The sequence below is a fragment of the Sitophilus oryzae genome, unplaced genomic scaffold (assembly GCF_002938485.1).
Source record: "Sitophilus oryzae breed Bouriz unplaced genomic scaffold, Soryzae_2.0 scaffold_551_pilon_pilon, whole genome shotgun sequence".
Lineage (NCBI taxonomy): Eukaryota > Metazoa > Arthropoda > Insecta > Coleoptera > Curculionidae > Sitophilus > Sitophilus oryzae.
Genome location: NW_022147142.1, coordinates 3,549,888 through 3,564,779, shown reverse-complemented (window position 1 = coordinate 3,564,779; position 14,892 = coordinate 3,549,888). Strand labels below are relative to the sequence as shown.

Below are 14,892 nucleotides of genomic sequence, written 5' to 3'. Positions count from 1 at the left end.
TAAATGAGACTAAAGAATTAGAAATAAAAATAAAATGAGAGAGTGAAAGGTAGATCTTATCAATTATCTCTAGATTTTTCATAAAAATGAAAGGAAAATCTTTTTCCTTAGGTCTATGGAAAATTTCTTAGAACTGGCAACTGTGCGAGTCGCTTCAAAAAACCAGCTGTGACGCCGCGCCACGCGTATGAGACGGGGAATGTTGAACCAATCACACTGCCGAACTTACGTAGCGTCATCGACGTCATGTCGGCCTGCTCCCTGCTCCAAACTTCCAAACTTTTATATGCAATTCTTTTTTCTATTTGTCTTCCAGCGATTTGTGGTGGTTTTAATCTTCTGTTTTGTTATGTTAATTTTAAGGTGTTTTGTTGGTGTACAAGCAGAATTTGGTGAGTAAAAAATATATTTTCAATTTAGTGTACTGTGGGTGTGCGTTTATAAAGAAATTATAGAAAGTCTTGTATTATTTTCGTTGTTTTTCATCGGCGTTGCTAATGGCGTCTATCAACGTGACTTGTTTGAATCCACGCGTCATATTTTTATGTGTTTTTTAGTTCAGTTGATTATTTATTCACAGAATAAATGGGACTAATTTACTACTTGAAAATTTTCTTCATGTAGGTATGAGCGTCCTTTTTACATACGGTCATATTCGATTTGATACATTATAGGTAACATATTAGGTATATAACAGGGTTGTAGATTTTTGTGTGCAGATTGATTTTTATTCTCTTTTATTCAATTCCGTTTTCCTTTTCGGGGCGGAAGGTGTTTAGCGAATTTTTTTTTTGTTTCTTGATGATATCGAGTATTTTAGTTAAGACGCTATGTAAAAATATCTACATAAAATTGAATTGATAAAATTTATTACTCTCTAGACTGCATTGGATATTTTATAGATTTTTTTCTCTCTTGGAAGTTTTTTATAAAGCACCTATATACGGTTAGCATAATAATCTACATAATATATAAAATTTTAATGTTTATCTGTGTCGTCTCTACTGAAGTAACGACTTGCTCTAGAAAGTTGCTTTTTTTACTAAAAGATAGGTAATTGGCTCTTCTAAAAACTGTCGTCGCCGGAGTTTTTGTTTTTCATTTAATCAAAAAATAAAAATAAAAAGGATTCTTTCCTGATGTCGCACAGTGCTTCGTCCCATGGACAAAAATCGAAAAAAAAGTTAAAATTTACTAATATCTGAATATGTAATTTTATACTTATAGCAATGTTCAACCATCCTGTATATTATTTTTCATAAACAGCGTTTTTTGTTAGCAAATATTTTCACTAAAAATAAATTTTGCGATCATTATCTTATATCAGTGAAAAGAATAACATTCATAGTAGTTCTGTATATGGAGTTAAACGGTACGTACTTAATTGAAAGCCACTATGGATATTGTTAAACAAGGTATGTAGGTACTTTAAATTTATTTCTAAACAAGTTCGTGATTGTTTAGTTTTTATTTATTTTTTAAGATGATTCTTAAATGGGTATTAGAATTTTACGTTTTCAAACTTCAAAAAGTCATTAAAAAAAACATATCAAAGCATATCGTATTTATTGAATATTTTTGTTGCCATATTCATACACTTTTAATTTTTGTATAGTTCACCTGCGTCCGCTTGCGACGAACTTTATTTTTTAATACTTTTCAGATGGAGTAAAATTGATAAGCAATGCCGATCTGGTTAATACTTGGCTTAATCATAAGGACAAGAACTCAAAATTATTTATATTTCAAAAAATGTATTCTTTATTAGATATTGATGAACTTTCCAGTACAATTTGATAACCACTTGTGCCTGAGCCCACTATGTTGGAGCGAAATGTGGCATAAAAAATGTTTCCATCTTTCAATTTATTATAAAACCTCATACCCAAGAAAACGAAAAAATAATATATGGATATGGTCTATTAAAGAGGTAACTATTAACATCCGAACCCCTCATACCAACAAAAAGAACAGTAACAACGCGAAAAAGTAGCATATTAGAAAATGATGTACAGAAATATCTTATATGTTAGGATATTTCATCTACCTGTGATTTGGATACTATAAATTTGGAAGGTTCTGTCAGCAATGATTCTTCTGAATCAGAGTAGTAATCCGCCACGACATGTCGTGGCGGATGCGCTAGGCTTCAACTAGTCATTATATTATATATCAAATCGAATATGACCGTATGCGAATCAAAAACATCAAAGCCATATAAAGTAATTTAATACAATAAGTAAATATTTTTTTATTTTTAACTAGGTAACTACATAAAAATACATATTGGAATACCTATTGTAATATTACGTGTTATATTGATAATTTGCTTCCCTATTTCTGGTGTACCTTACATGAGCCATATTTTATAAATTTGTTATTTTATTATGCATGATTTTTGGTCAATAAAACATCCTTTTGGTGCTTGTCAGACATAACACCCTCCGAATTTGGCATTTATTTATATATCAGTCGAAAGCACTTATATAATTCGAGTGGCAATTTTTAGTATTAAAATATTAATTTCAATGATCGGCACCCTAACAATGATATAACTAGGCACAAAAAAGAAAGTTGGTTTTTATTTTATGTATTTTTGGGTGCTAACCGTTGATGGGTTGAAGAAAATTGCTATTGTTGATATTAATAGACAACCTCTAAATTAAAGAAACTTTTTCACGTCCAAAGCCAAGAGTCGCGTCTATTAATACAGGTCACACCACAAAATCCCGTTTCAAAAAACATACATGTCGAAAAAGGCATTTATTTTATTTCTGGGAGTAAAATTAATAAAAAGAAAGTGGTTTTAAAATATCAGAATTGTATTAGAGGGTGTACCTTGTTACTTACTTAAAACGAAGAAATGTTTTTAAATATTTTTTTGTTCCGTGTATCATCCTTATGAATCTTTATTTTCGGTTTTTGATTTTGAATAAAAAATTGAATCTTTATTTTTGGTTTTTGATTTTGACTAATCCAAATTTTAAAATGTACTGTCATGATATTTACTGTCAGAATTCTGTATTATATTTATTACATTAATTAATAAACATACCTAGGTATAGTTTTAACACAGTTTTAATAAGTATGCCTCTAAAAAATAATATTTGTCAAAACCAGGGTTGGAAAAAATCATGATTTTTTTTATTTAAATCAGATTTTTTTGATTTAAATCAGATTTTTTTGATTTAAATCAGATTTTTTGATTTTAATTCAAAACAATATTTAAATAGGATTTCCAAATGACTAGGACTTATTTCCAATTAAAGTCCTCTCCTAAATGGCTAAATCTATACCCCGATACCAATAACATTAACAATTCTACGGGGCGTGTGATTTTTCTATATCGGTCACCAATATATTCCGCAAAAAATGTCGTACGCTTCAGATTAAAAGGATTTTTTTTTCAAACGTCTCAAAGTATTAATTTTTGTCATTTTAACGCCTAGGCATAAAAGTAAAGCACTGTTACGCCTAAGCACAAAAGTATACAAAAATATATTATTATAAACTGATATTAAGTGTCAATTTAACGAGTGTACAAATTGTTGTTCGATTACTGTTTACATTATTTGCAACGTTTGAAATTGATTAAAAAAATATTTGTAATGTTTAAAAAAATAGTATGTTTGTATGTTCTATTCGGAGTAAAAATAGCTTTACGATAGTCCTTCAAAGGTACAGCATCGTCAAAAAAAGTATAATTTTTAATCCTAATAAAAAAATACACTATAGTTTGGAAATAGTCTTAAGTCGAGAATGAAATTAGTAATATTAGTATATATTATCTAATGTCAAAGTGTAAAGTACTTACTGGAGATCAAAGGAATTTGGAAACACAACCGTTCCAAAAAAAATATAAAACAACATATTTTCTGACAACGATTGTAGATTCTTGGGAATGAAGATATAGTCTCTATATAAGAAGAACCTAGTTCTGCTTCTGCATTAGACTTTGCGAATGATATGTATTCGAACAGCGAATTTTTGTCACTTATACATAAATTTTAAAATCCCTGCGTTTAGCGGTCTAATCAATTCACACCAAATTAGTTCAAAAATCGGCCCAACAATTAAATTGATGAATAGTTATTTTTATATAGTTTTATAACGTTTACAATTATTCGATTTATTATCGGTTATAGAATTATTTTTTACAGTTTTCTAGGACACATTTTATAACTTTTACAATTATTTTTTTATTTATTATAAAGTTTCAATAAAATTATAATTTATTTGATTTAAATCACATGATTAAAATTAAAAAAAATCATTTGATTTAAATCATGCCAACCCTGGTCAAAACTATAGAAAAACCAATAGCAATGCCAATAATTATTACTAGGTAGGTGTGCCAATAACTGGCAACATGATAATATTGCAAAAATATTAAAAGAAAATTGCGTGTGCACTATGTGCGCATATTTGACGTGAAACTTACTGACAGCTATATTAAATTGAAGGATTTGAAGGAAATGTTTGAAAAAGTGTAGTTTGAAATGTTGAAGAGTTTTATATTTAGAAGAGTTTAGAGTTTTTTAAATTGTTTATTTTATGATCATTATTTTTTGGTACAAAAATAGGTATCTCTAAAAATGATCTTTATCTTTATACACATCGGGACAGGTCAACTCTGTGTATAGGATTTTAACGTGTAAGACAGTGATGTAGGCAGCTTAATGGCAAATCAAATGTATTAAAAAGAGAAAAAAGTTGGGTGGGTATGGGTGGGAACATTTCTTCTGAGCGGTATTGCCAGATTTTGCATCAAAATTTCAAACCGCATAAGTAGACGTTTCAAAAAAATGTGGCATCTAGGGTTGGATCTGGATTTTCAAAGTTACTCGTTTTACTACAACTGTAATAGATTACATTTAGCTTAAATATATTATCTTCATTTCAGTAGTATACATGAACATTTTAACATAGTTTATTTTTATTCTAATTTCTTTAAGACTACGATAATATACTGGTCGGCAAGAGAAAATCTTGGGTCGTTTATTTTTAGTCATCATTTACCTACATGTCTAGAAGTGAATCGCTATGGCAATCTTGTAAGTCAGGGAAGAGAAAATTATTACCTATCCACTTAATCCGGAGCTCAACTTCATACGCTTGGGAAAATTCTTGCTCTTTTCTCTTTGTTCATTTATACAATCACAGAGTCTATAGACTCTGTGCACGACAATCGGCACCCAAAGCCGTGTGTACATTATCGGTTATATCATTAAATAAACTAACCAAAAATATGCTGTATTACGTAGTAAATGGTGCAAATTCTATTGTCGACCATTCTAATCAGTATTAAATAATAATGGAGTGAGCCAGTGTGAAGTGAGACATTAAATGATTGATCTTTTTGTTAAATTACGTGGTCTAACTTAACACAATGATGAATCGTTTAATGTTTCATATGCACCTCCATAATTATTTAATCTGTAATCATACTGATTACATTGTTCAACAACAGAATTTGCGCTTTTAGTACGTTTTGGAATTAATAGATTATCTGTCTTATTATGCAACTAAGGATGTACGTGTCTCACGTAATAGTGCATCAGCATCTCTCAATATATCGTATTGTACTGAACACGTTGACACACGAGAATCAGCAACCAAAGCCGTGTATACGCTTCATTAAATAAACTAACCAAAAAATATGCTCTATTACTTAGTTACGTACATCCTCAGTTACATAATAGGACCGATAATCAATTAATTACATAATGTTGTAAATATCACAAATTCTATTGTCGACCGATCCGGATTAAGTGGATAGGTAATAAACTTCTCATTTTTCTCCCGTATTTTATAGTCTTTTCTCTTTCAGTATATCGTATTGTACTGAACAAACGTTGACTTTATTCTTCATACACACGACAATCGGCATACAAAGCCGTACGTTGTACGTTTTATTAAATAAATTAACCTTTTTGTTTATTTATTGGTTCGTTTATGCTTTATTTAATGATTGATATTATTTTGTCAAGTTATACCACCAAGTGCTATAAACTAGTACAAAATTAAAAAACTTAATTTTAAGTAAAGTTCTTTGAAATATATCTGTATTACTATTATGAATGAAAACTCTTATCCATTTTTAATTTGGAATTATATTAATTGCCATGTGTCATGTTTTTATTATTATTGTCAATTTTCTGCGGATAGCTGATAAATTAATCTATTGTCAATTCAATATGATTATATTATGATGTTCAAATACCATTTTGTTATTCATAAAAACGGCCTTTTTATTACTTCTCTGTCATACTGATCCATCAATAAATATTTCTTACGTGTTGCAGCAGACCAGCAAAATTTATTAATTTTATGGTCCTTTATATTTACTCATCCCTGATTCCATCCAATTATGGCCGCTGATGAAGCGGGAGGTAGACGTTCGCTTTCGGTCATAGGCGTACTGAAAACTAAAATTTCTTATCCTCGTATTCAGAATTATAAATAGCAATAAAAAGGATAAAGATAAGTAAAACTTTATACTGATAAGTTTGCTGTACCAATATTAAAAAAATTGGTAGTAGGAAATATTATTTCATAATATTATGACATGATAATGTTATAATGTAATACTATAAAGTAAAGTAAAAGATTTGAAGTTAACATCTCCTTTTTGCTGCCAGGGCTAATTTGGACGGGGCCTACTTTGTTTACGCGGAATCCGAACAGCGGTCCTCGGTCAATGACCGAGCAAGTGTCTAAATCGACTCTTACTCACGAGATATCCGATCTCATCCGGCCTTGAACCGGCGTGAATGAGCAGTGTGTGTCAAAATATTTTACACTTTTGCCTTTATTGGACAACAGCACGATACAGAGTTTCGAACTGGTCACCCGTCTATCCACTAGTATCGCCTTACGTCGCTTAACTTCGGTGTTCTAATGGGAACCGGTGTTTCGACGTAGCTGGACCGTTGGTTGCCCGTAATACTATAGCTACAACCGTTATAACACTAGTTATACCACCCCGCATAAATTCAGTATTATTATAAATAAGTAATTTATTTCACACCCCTTAAAGTGTAGCACAATTAGAATCATAAAAACGATGCCACTTAAAGTTACATAATGTTTATAATGTTAATTTTAAAGGTCGTTTTACATAAAAATTGTTTATCTGTTTTTATTTATGATACAAAACCCGCTTGATCATAAAACTTTTTGATCATGTCGATGAGTTTTTTTATATTGAGTATGTATGGGGCTTAAGAAGCAGCGTGGTGAAGGCGTTGTTCCACTGTTTGCATCTTAAACATTGTCAGCTGTCATAAAAAGATTATTATTAAAATTCTAATAAATTAAATTTTACAGAATTCATAAGCAAAACTTTTAAACTAAAATTGGCTGTAATACTAAATCTAAATGAAAAATAAAAATATTAGTACGCCTATGACTCAAGAGTTTGGTTTGGTTTGGTGGCGACACGTGCGAAGAGATATGCATGGCTTCCACATTTCGAGAGGCGGGGTGAGACAAATCAAGTGGTGGGAGAGAATATGGCCGTAGATGCCAGGTCTAGGAAATATTCCCTAACATTAAGGTTTCTATCCAGGAAATACCTTTTAGAAAGCATATTTTTGGACACAATTTAGTGTGTGTATTTAATTTGTTTTCTCAAACTTGGCATTTCTAAAAGTATCATCAGATAAATATTTTAAAAGAATATATTTTTGTTGGTTGATTGACCGTGCCAACCAGGCTTCAGGAAATTTTCAAAACTTCATCTGGCAACACTGACAGTATCGAAGTCCTAGAACGGTAGACAGAAATCAAATCAGTCGGATTTTGAAAGGGGTTGGGTGTACATCATTCTACAATATATTTACGATTTTGAAGGTTATCCATACATCTCGAGACGTTTAATCTTTTAACAATAAAAATAATTAAACGTCCGGTTGTATCTATACTGCTCATGTTTTTGTTGCTGTTTCAGCATAAGTTAAAACAAGTGAACAAATGACTAAAAATCAACTTTAAAAAAGGACAATTAGCAAAATAATTATAAAAAATTAAATCAAAGGTTCAAAAATACCTCCCTGTTGTGCTTCGCAATAGCCAAGACCGCTATAAAACTCTGACCTAACTTTAGCTAACATAACAGCGGGGATATTTTCTAACGACTGAACGATTTTTAATCGCAGCTCGTCAGTCTTGTTCGCGCGGTTCTATAATTTTCATTCGTTTGCGAACGTCTCTGATATACCGACTGAAAACGGATGATGGAGCGAACCGAATGGCGAACGGCCGCATGCATTCGGTTTGCTGTCCAAATATACCGAATTTCATTCTTTTGTTCTTTCGGATAGTGAATACGAACCTTAACATAAAGCATCGCCCCTCTCAATGCGTTCTCCCACCATGCTTATGCTTTACCTTGCCCACACCCGTAAAAACCGGCAACACTGTATCGGTCGCACCGGCTTCTCGCCGGCCCCTTTTGATGCTGTCTCTCTGTCTGTCAATCGGTCATTTATATTATTCTCTGTCTTACACGTTAAAATCCTATACACAGTAATCAAATGACCAGGTCGGTATATTTATCTAAAAATCAATTTCGGTTCTATCGATATTATTTTTAAATACAATCTTTTTTTATTCGCTTGCCTAACTTTACCCTATATGGATTGTTCTTTGCGAACCATCGTTGAAATATTAGTATTTTAATAAAACACGCATTTAGATGTTTCAAGTTTAACGAGAGTTTATTTAAAAACTTTTTTTAGGAGACTATTTCAAAAGGTCTAACAAGCTGAAACATCTGTAGAGTATTCATCTCATTAAACTTGAAACATCTAAAAGCGTGTTTGATTAAAATAACTCATAGTTCAACATATTTGTTTAGCACTTTACTTTAGTTTTTTTGCCTTATTTTTATTCCCTACTTTTGGTGGATTTGAAGGTAAAATTAAGTTTGAATTGGAAGTGACTAAGTACCTATTAATAATTTTTAATTTACACAAAGTCGCAATATTTTAATTTTAGAGCTCAAAACACTTCTACAATTCACTTTATTTTTTCTTTTTGTTAAGGTTAAGTTTTGTAAAATACCACTTGCTTGACAATCATTCTCAGCCTGTTTTTACATAAATTAACTTTTATTATTTAAGTTTCACTATCAGTGCCGAAAAACCCAGATTTTTTCAAAATATGCATGTCTCCTTACTTTTTAAACCATTATTATTTATTAAAATAAAATTTTTTATCCTCTAAAATCTTGGCAAACCCGGTGTGAATACTAATTAAATAAATTCATATGGAATGTCCCTTATTCCATAAACTTTTATATGCTCTTGAATTATACAGGGTGGCGCACCTCATTCGCCTCGGTTGATTATGCGAAAACGAAAAGATGTAGAAACAAAATATTTTATGGGTATATGTAGGAAGGCAATGTGCATAATTTAAAATTATTTTGAAATGTACAGGGTATGTCAGAACTAAGATTAAATTACCAAAGCTATATATTTTTTTAAAGCTATATTATATTTACCACCAAAGTTATATTTTTTCTTATGGAACGCCCGGTATTTTATTTCATTTTTGGATTCTTGGACATAAAATAAGGCTAATAATTGTAAGGGTTTAATATGTTTAAAAGTTTTGGTTTTTGAGATATTTAAGGATATTTAAATATGCATGCTATAATAAAAAAGTTTGCCAACACCTTGTAGGTACATTACTTTTCAGAATTAATTCTTGTGCTGACTTTCAAGCCAGAAAAATAATCATCTTTACTAAAAAAATTGATTGCTTCCTTAAATGTATACAGGGGTATCAAAAAAATTGCTGGTTAGGTAAAATTGCTTGTTGGCCTGAAGGGTTTAAGCTCAAAGATATCCAAATAGAATAATTTTCTAGACAAGCGAAGACGTTCATTTGAAAAACTACTTTTCATATTTCATATGAAAAACCTATTAGGTAGAAACCTGTCGTTGGAAGTGAAGAAAATTAATTTGCCTTAATTGGCTATTTTATAGAAAATCCAATATATTTATAAGTTATCGTAATATAAATCAAAGAACTACTTTATTATTCTTGATAAAATAATAAATGATTACTTATTAAACTATTGTAGGTAAATTAAGTAAATAAAAGTAAACTGTTATAAATTTAAACAAAGCAGGGTTGGCATGATATATATATATCAATGATATACATATATCGGATATATATCATTGATATATATATATATATATATATATATATATATATATATATATATATATATATATATATATATATATATATATATATATATATATATATATATAGATTTATTAAACCGCTTATACGAGCCCAAAAACTACGTTGCTTCATTGGGCTCAGACCCGATTTCGACATTTCAGGCCCGGGGTCGGGTCTGAGTACGATTTCAGTGGTTATCGTCTAGAACGGTTTCCCCACTTCCCCTGGCCAAATTTCAGCTGGGCCTGAAAAAATGGTTTTACGTTTTTTATATACGATTGGGGGTACACCGGTATTGTCACGGGCGGCGCCACCTTCGACATTAGTATAAGTGTATAAGCCGATTTACGTTGAATCGATGTATTCAGACCCAAGAATCGGCAACACGGTAAAGCAAACTATTAAAGGGAAACGAAGATATAGCCGTGTTATATTTAGTAGAAAACAAAATGCTCATACTCTAATTAGAATATTAAGAAATTCAGACGAAAAAAATGAAAATAAGTATTCTTTTAAAATTATTCCTACTAGTTGCATTTAAAAATATCGGTCTAATCTTTTTTTTTGAATTACTGTCATCACCGGATTTGTAGAAGTAACTAAACTTTTATTGTCGAAACCGGTCGTTCGGCTAATAAATACTAGAAACAAAATTATTTCGATCGGCGGGTCAAAAATTGTACGAGTACCTACAAATTTACTTCGATGCTATGATTTCGTTGTAGAAGTACCTAATTTTTTTCATCTAAATCGATCAGCGATCGTCGCGTCGTGTCAAAGAATTGTAGGAGTAACTACAAAATTATTTCGATGCTGTGATTTCGCTGTAGAAGTAAGTACCTAAAATTTTTTCGTCTACATCGATCGTCGTGTCAAAAAAATGTACGAGTACCTAGAAATTTATTTCGATACTATGACTTCGTTGTAGAAGTATTCAAAAATTATTTTCATTTAAATCGATCGTCGTCTACCGGGTGCGTCTCAAAAGTGGCTCACCCCTACAACTTTTTTTTATTTTGTCAGATAAAAAAACGAGTTTTGGTATGTTAGTTAGTTTTGGTAACAAGTTTGTTGGTCTGTTTCACCAGAAATGACTACAACTTTTGATTTTTAAATGGCACCCCCGGTATGTTTTTACATTATTCGATAGAAAATCACACTGAATAGAATGGCATATCATAAATATGTCAATTTTTGACATTTTCACATATGATTTATTTGTAACATGCGGTTCATAATGACAATTTGACTCGAGTACCAAATTGTGGTACCAAATTATTCGTAGAAAAATGCTTTTTCCAAATAAGCTAACGAGCCACCTTTGTTCCGTTTGAAAAAATTGAGATATGATTAAAAATTCGATTTTGATATCTTATAACGGGCCCGGACAAGACACGAAAATCATTAGACTATCAAATCTATTTTTCCAAGGCTCCTTGATTAAAAATTAGTGTTTTTAACACATCCATGGCACTCTATAATAGATAGAAATTTAAAATACTATTTTTTTAAGCGAAAATGTCAAAAGTTGACATATGATATATTATTCTATTCAGAGTGTCATTTTCTATCGAATAATGTAAAAACATACCGGGGGTGTCATTTAATAATCAAAAGTTGTAGTAATTTCCGGTGAAACTGGAAGTGACCAAAAACAATTGAATACGTCAATCAATTCTAATTTATGTCATATACTAACATACCAAATCTCGTTTTTTTATCCAAAAAAAATAAATAAAAAAGATATAGCGGTGGACCACTTTTGAGACGCATCCGCCAATAGAATTACTGGAAATCTATTCAAGGTCGTTACGCCGTTACGCCGATACGCCGTTTTTAGGATAGTGTGGATGCACCCTCAATAGAATGACATATAATATGTCAATTTTTTTACATTTTCGCATATGGTTTATTTGAAATTGTAACATGCGGTTCATAATGACAATTTGACTCGAAATACCATGTGTGTGGTACCAAATTATTCGTAAAAAATGCTTTTTCCAAATATGCTAACGAGCGTCCATTGTTCCGTTTGGAAAAATTGAGATATGATTAAAAATACGATTTGGGCATCTTATAAGAACGGGCCCGGACAAGACACGAAAATCATTAGATTATCAAATCTATTTTTCCAAGGCTCCTTGATTAAAAATTAGTGTTTTTAACACAGCCATGGCACTCTCGATTGAAATTTAAAATACAATTTTTTTAAAGCGAGAATTTCAAAAGTTGACATGATATGTCATTCGATTCAGAGTGTCATTTTCTATCAAATAATGCAAAAACATACCGGGGGTGTCATTTAAAAACCAAAAGTTGTAGTAATTTCCGGTGAAACAGGAAGTGACCAAAAACAATTGAATACGTCAATAATTCCTAATTTATGTCATATACTTACATACCAAATCTCGTTTTTTTATCTAAAAAAAATTAAAAAGATATAGCGGTGAGCCACTTTTGAGACGCACCCGCTATAAAATGACAGCAATATTCATTTCATGCCACCGCTGACGCCGTTTTTTTTTCGATTATATGGTAGTTAATCAGTACAGTAATTAATTTATTACATTACTACGTTCACTAAGATCTAAAATAGTAATTTTAGTGTAACAAAAATGTTGATTGCTACAGTAATATGTTGTATATTCAGTTTACGGTTGGATGCTATCTACCAACACCATATAAATATAACAAACACGTTCTATGGTTGCATCTCTAAAATATGTTCTATCTTCTATCTATGTTTACTTACTATGTATTCGAAAACTTAATTTGAGTAATATATGGTAGTATAATTTTATTAATATTAATATTCATTAATCCCAATATGAATGAGAATAGTGCTTTCTTTTAATCACAATTCTATTAAATTGAACTTGAAAGTATGTTTCCCAGAAAAGTAGGTTGTTCCCAGACTATACAAATAGGGAATTCCCAGAAGTTCATGCTTTTAAACCTACACTTTTTTTACTACTTTACTGCTATATGAATTTTATTTAAATTTAAATGATTACATTACACTTTTAAACATTTTGTTTACAGTTTCATCCAAACTCAACTCGCCAGATTAGACTTTAAATAATTTATATTTTGTGACGGGGATTCGTCACAATTATTTTGTTGGGTGTCGAACCATAAACTTTGTGATAAAACTCGAAGAATTTCAACAAAACACTTTTATTAATAAACTTCACGTTTCCGTGACAAATCAAATCATATGTTTTTTCTACCTACTGTCCCTCGCTCTTTTTTATAATGGACTCGTCCAAGCTTAAAACTTAATTATAAAACTTGTAGAAACAATCTTAAAGAATACTTACTACCTATTTTGATTTTTTTCGTCTGAATCTCTTAATATTCTAAATAAATACACTTTACTTATTAGATAAGTATACACATGGCATATATATGATTCCAAAAAACAGCGTCAAAGTACCTTTGAAATGACAATCGTCAGAATCGATCGTCGTGTCAAAAAATTGTACGAGTATCTAAAGTTTTTTCATCTAAATCGATCACCGTGTCAAAAAATTGTACGAGTACCTAAAAATTTATTTCGTGCTATGATTTCGTTACAGAAGTACCTAAAGATTTTTTTCATCCAAATCGATCGATGGGTTAAAAATTGTACGAGTACCTAGAAATGTTTTTCGTCTCAGAAAACAGATCGTCGTATCAAAGAATTGTATGAGTAGCTAGAAATTTATTTTGGTACTATGATTTCGTTGTAGTAGTACCTAAATTTTTTTCGTTTAAATCAGTCGTCGTATTTGTGTTTTGACATTATTCGATACAAAATTACACTCTGAGGGTGCATCCACACTATCCTAAAAACGGCGTAACGGCGTAACGACCTTGAGTCGATTTCCAGTAATTCTATTAGCTGAAATTTTTGACACATGAATTTGACAGATAAAATTTCTGACAGATGAATTTTTCAGCCAATAGAATTACTGGAAATCTATTCAAGGTCGTTACGCCGTTACGCCGACCTCAATACCCAGGATAGTGTGGATGCCCCTCAATAAATGTTTATCATAATATGTCAATTTTTGACATTTTCGCATATGGTTATACATATACAGAAGTACCTAAAGTTTTTTTTCATCTAAATCGATCATCGTCTCGAAAAATTGTACGAGTACCCAAAAATTTATTTCGTGCTATGATTACGTTATAGAAGTACCTAAAGATTTTTTTCATCTAAATCGATCGACGGGTCAAAGAATTGTACGAGTACCTAAAGATTTATTTCGGTGGTATGATTTCATTGTCGAAGTAATTACATCAAAATAATTACGATCATCGTATATATGATAGTGACTGTACGATAAGGCCGTTTTGTATGATATTTCTCCCCACAGGAAAATGTTTAAACAAAAAGGTACCGTATGATCGAAAAAAAGCGGCGTCCAGTTGGCTTGGAAATGACGATCGATGACATTCACCATATAATTTTACATATAAAATGACAGCAATTTTCATTTCATAGCCATCGCTGACGCCGTTTTTTTTCGATCATAAATATGATAGTATTCAGTTATTTCACAATAATTAATTTTATTGCATTATTTCGTTCAGTAAGATCTAAAATAGTAATTTCAGTGAAACAAAAATTTTGACGGCTTTTTTGCTACACACTACAGTAATACGTTGTATATTCAGTTTACGGCTGGATGCTATCTACCA

The 14,892-nt window shown here is 30.9% G+C and overlaps 1 long non-coding RNA gene across 1 annotated transcript in view; it reads left to right on the top strand.

Annotated features, from left to right (window-relative positions):
- Positions 1–287: 287 nt before the first annotated feature.
- The window catches only part of LOC115887101, a 146,054-nt gene continuing 131,449 nt past the window's right edge, over positions 288–14,892 (top strand). The window contains exon 1 of the long non-coding RNA XR_004051008.1: positions 288–392. This is a non-coding gene — a long non-coding RNA (uncharacterized LOC115887101). The remainder of the gene's footprint in view (positions 393–14,892) is intronic.